Source organism: Gorilla gorilla, chromosome 22 (genome assembly GCF_029281585.2).
Source record: "Gorilla gorilla gorilla isolate KB3781 chromosome 22, NHGRI_mGorGor1-v2.1_pri, whole genome shotgun sequence".
In the NCBI taxonomy this organism is placed as follows: Eukaryota; Metazoa; Chordata; class Mammalia; order Primates; family Hominidae; genus Gorilla; species Gorilla gorilla.
Window position 1 is genome coordinate 43,619,309 of NC_073246.2, and position 4,881 is coordinate 43,624,189.

Below are 4,881 nucleotides of genomic sequence, written 5' to 3' on the forward strand. Positions count from 1 at the left end.
CCCAGGGCTCACCCTCATTCAGGGCCATGACCTTTTCTAGTAAGTGTGCACTCTCTTAGGTCCCACCCTGTGTCACCCAGACTCTCTTGGAGTTCGGTATGTGGAGATGACTTTCTTCCTCACTCTGGATGCAATTTGGGAACTACACCAAGGATTGCGGCCAGGGGCTCTTCGCTCACCTCTGATGGATCCAGTAGGTGGTCCCAGATTCTCACTCTGACCCACCCACTATGACTTCAAAGCTGCTGTGCACAGTTACCACTGCTGGGCAGACCTTCCAGAACCTTCCAGAACATCCCATGATTCAGAGGGAAGACACCCTGGATGAGGGAGTCCTCCATTTTTCCAAGCAAATGCACATGTTCTACACACAACTCCAGGTCATTCTCCAGTGGTACCTGAGCCCTCCATAGAGCCCCTGTGAGGGATCCTGGGTGGGGACTTCTGTGACTGTGACAACTGGCCTCTGGGCCACCTTTTCCAGAAAGAGCATTCCTGATTCTCCCTTGGGAAACCATCACCTCCATATTCAGGGTGGCGTCTGCCAGCCTGGCCCAGCCCGGGCTGTGGGAACACTCCCTCCCCGGGCTGACATGCTTGGTTTTGAGGATGGGCGCAACCTGCTGCGGGGCCACCACACTGCATCCACTCTGAGACGCCATGAATTCTAATCCTAAATGTACCATTGTCCTGATCACCTCCAAAATAGGAAAAAATGCTGCCAATGACAATTGTAAGAGGCCATTGACTCCCTCATAGCTGTTAGAATGCAGAAAAAATAGCATCTAAGGAACTATGAATGATTTTTAATCTGGGGCTTGGGAAAGGGGAACTATTGGGAGAAAGAAGTTCTCTTTGCAGTGAGATCCTCAGGCCATTTAACCTTGGAGACAAGAAGACAGGGATATATTTTGCAAAGGACTTGCCCGTTACTAAAGGTGACACAGGGGAAAGGAGACACTAAACATCTGGATCCAGCCATTTCTGACACTGGATTTCATGAAGCAGTTCTTCTTCTTTCTTCTTCTTCTTCTTCTTCTTCTTCTTCTTCTTCTTCTTCTTCTTCTTCTTCTTCTTCTTCTTCTTCTTCTTCTTCTTCTTTTCTTCTTCTTCTTCTTCTTCTTCTTCTTCTTCTTCCTCTTCTTCCTTCTTCTTTCTTCTTCTTCTTCTTCTTCTTCTTTTCTTCTTCTTCTTTCTTCTTTCTTCTTTCTTCTTCTTCTTCTTCTTCCTTCTTTCTTCTTCTTCTTCTTCTTCTTCTTCTTCTTCTTCTTCTTCTTCTTCTTTTCTTCTTTTCTTCTTCTTCTTCTTCTTCTTCTTCTTCTTCTTCTTCTTCTTCTTCTTCTTCCTTCTTCTTTCTTCTTCTTCTTCTTCTTCCTTCTTCTTTTCTTCTTCTTCTTCTTCTTTCTTTTCTTCTTCTTCCTCTTCTTCTTTCTTCTTCTTCTTCTTCTTTCTTCTTTCTTCTTCTTTTCTTCTTCTTCTTTCTTCTTCTTTCTTCTTCTTCTTCCTCTTCCTCTTCTTCTTTCTTCTTCTTCTTCTTTTCTTTTCTCCTTCTTCTTCTTCTTATATTATTATTATTATTATTAGTCTGCAGGGCCTAAAGCAGTGACTAGCACCATTCCTGGAACAGACTGGCCACCTGGTGCCTCCTTACTCTGCAGTAAACATTGGTGCCGCTGCCCTCCTGAACATCAAAGTCCGTGGACAGGTGCAGAGAAGGCCAGAGCCCAGGCACCTGAGAACAGGGCCCCGTTGCCTCGTGCAGTGGAGTTCTGAACTCCTGACCTCATGCAACAATTAGTTATAAAAGAAGGGAGAAGCAGGGATTGGGAGAAGAAGAAAGGGAAGAAAGAAGGACAAAATGAGGGAGGGAGGAAAATTTGTTCAGGGTTGATAGCCTAAGACGTCAACCTGGCATCCAAAATGTCAGCTTTGGGGCAGGGATTCTGTCCTCCAAATGTCACTTTGTGCCAGTGCCTGCCCCTCCCTCTGCAGTGCCAGTAGGAGGCCTTCACACACCACACCCACTCTTTTGAAATGAACAGACCAGCTAACCTTGGCACTGTGGATGATCCTGGTAAACAAAGTCCCCTGAGTACTGGGGTCAGTCAGGTTCAAGGGCCTGGGAGAAGATGGCAACTCCTGGTTCAATAGCCTGGGAGTGGAGCACTCTGGGTAAACCAGTTGTTTGCCAAGGAAGCCCTCAGGTACACAGGTCCCTCTGCTGTCAGCCGTCCTGGTGAAGCACCAAGAGGTTGACTGGCCACTGCCCTCCACTCAAGAGGGACTTCAGAAGAACCCTGAAGTGAGGCCCAAAATGTCCTAAGATTTGTAGGACAGTGTACTGAAACCACGGATCCAGAAGACATGCCAATCATGGGTCAGGTGTTCCCCATCTGCTCTCTGAGAGTGTGGCTTCAGGTGTGGGTCTAGGTTGAGTGCTGACAATGAAATCTTGGTGCATCTGAGCCCAGCAGGCTGTTTCTGACTTGGCTGGAGCTGAGGATGGAGGAGCACAGGAAGAAAGTATCCCAAGGACAGGAGTTTTCGGAGCCAGTGTCATGGAGGTGTGAATGAAGCGGAGCAGAGCGGAAAACCTGGGGGGAGTGCTCCACTACTACTCTTTGGCTGGTGTCTGAACTGGATATCCTGGTCAGTAATGAGGGGATGTTTGGCACCACACCCCCCTGGTCCTGACCTCATCCCCCGGCCACTGGGAGGGCTGCAGTGAGCTAGATGGTCTGGGGGCCTGGATGTCAGGGCATGCGGACCTGTCTTGCACCTTGGTTTGCTCCAGCCAGGGAGAACCACTTTTCTTCTAGAACCTACCATCTCTACATCTCACAGCTGATGAAGGCAGGCTGGAATCATCTGACATTGCTCAGGGCTGGGGTCCTGGAGGGGATAGCCAGGGGTGTACTAAAAGACCCTTGGCCCCAGAACAACTGCAGAGCATGTGAAGCCTAAGACCCACTTTTGTTTCCTCCCAGGAACAAAGGGGCGGACTGTTCCTAAAGTGGAGGATATAAAAATGCATTCAGTCCTCAAACCAGAAGATGCTCCTGAACGAGAAAACACAGAATAGAGATCAGAGGGGAAGGAAAATGCCTGAATTTTCTGAGAAATTAAGAAGAAAAATGGGAGGCTTGTTAAATTATCACTATTTCAAGACAGGCAAGGAAATAATGTAGGTTCCTAAATGAAAAAAAAAAAAAAAAGAAGTTAAGCTAAATGACAGTCTTAGTAAGAAACAGTTCCTAGGCATTGCTACCTAGCATAAAAATCTTTAAGGGTGAGTCACCATTCTGCAGGGCCAGGGAGACCCACTGACAGGGTCACTAGGCACGGCGCAGCCAGGAAGGCCACCAGTGTGTCAGGGAGATCATCACACACCAAGATTGACCTCGTGCGTGTGTGTTGAGGATGATGGGAATGGCTCCCACAGCCAGAGAAAGGAGATACAAATACAGACCAGCAAGAGTGACCCCTGGGATGCTGGGCTGTAACCGAAGGCATGGATGTGAAATCATAGTTTCTAGTAAGACACAGAAATGTGTGTGATATTCACATAGGTTGCATGCAGCTTCCTATGTCTGTCTGCTGAGGGCTTAGAAGCAATGACAGCCCAGTAACAACGAGCACCTCCAGCACCCACATCTTGGCATCTAAGAACCATTCTCCACTCAGAGAAACCGTTTCCTTGGAGAAATGGCTTCTTCCAAGGCTGGGGAAATAAGTACAAGGTGGGCCTGGAACTCTGTCAGAAAGCAAGGAAGCACTCAGAGAAAGATGGGAGGGGGCACAGGAGCCTGCATAGAGGTGCCCAAACCGGCCAAATTAGGGCTAACCTGACCATCAAAATAATCAGAATATCCCATCAATTAAACAGGGATCCAAGACTGCATATTGATGTAAATAAACAAAAGTGGGAGAGGAAAAAGCCCTCCTTGGTACACAGTATCATGTCTGTGGTATTTCTGCCAAAAATGCATAACCTAAATCATATCTTGAGGAAAATTAGATAAAGCTAAACTGAGGACATTCCACCAAATAACTGGCCATACTTCCCAAAAGGTCTGAATGAACCCATGAAGGAGCCCCATGTCATAAGTTAATTCAAAGTCAGAAAAGAGAAGACTGAGGAACTGAGGATTGATAAAAATGGAAGCCACATGGCTACTGAACACCATGGGGTCCCAGGCCAGAGAGTGAAAAAAAAAAGAGGTGCTGCTTGCGTGTTTTTCAACTTTCTTCTTCTATAAAGTACAGTTTTGAGACAATCAGCAAAATTTGAAGAGAATTTGCGGATTTGATGGTAATATCCTACCAATGTTAATTTCCTGAATGTGATGGGTAAATTGTGGGTGATGCAAGAGAAACTCTCGTTTTTAGGAAATGTACAGGTAAGTATTTAGGAGTAACAGGGCACACTGTCTGCAACCTACTCTCGAACAGGTAGGTAGGTGGATGAGAAAGGCAAATGCAATCAGATATAAGCAAACAGGGAATCTGGCTGAAGGGTTACCAGAGTTCTATGTACTATTCCTGTCACTTTTCTGTAATCTGAAATTATTTCAAAATACAGAACCTAAGAACTATAACATTTCAATAAAAACTTCAGTGTTGGGAGCTTCCATCAAGACACACTTCTCTCCCCCACCTGATCACCCGTGTGTGGAGGGACCCAGGCAGAGGACGACGCCCGGCTCCACCCTCTGCTTTCTCGGGGTCCCACGGCCTGGGTTAATTCAGGACACAGGGGCCCTTCCAGAAGGCCATCTGCAAGCTTCCATCACTGCCTCAAGCCTTTGGTTTTCAGAAACCAGATTACTCGAACTCGTTGATAAGAAAAAGCAGTCTCAACCAGCTTCAAAAAAGTAGGCA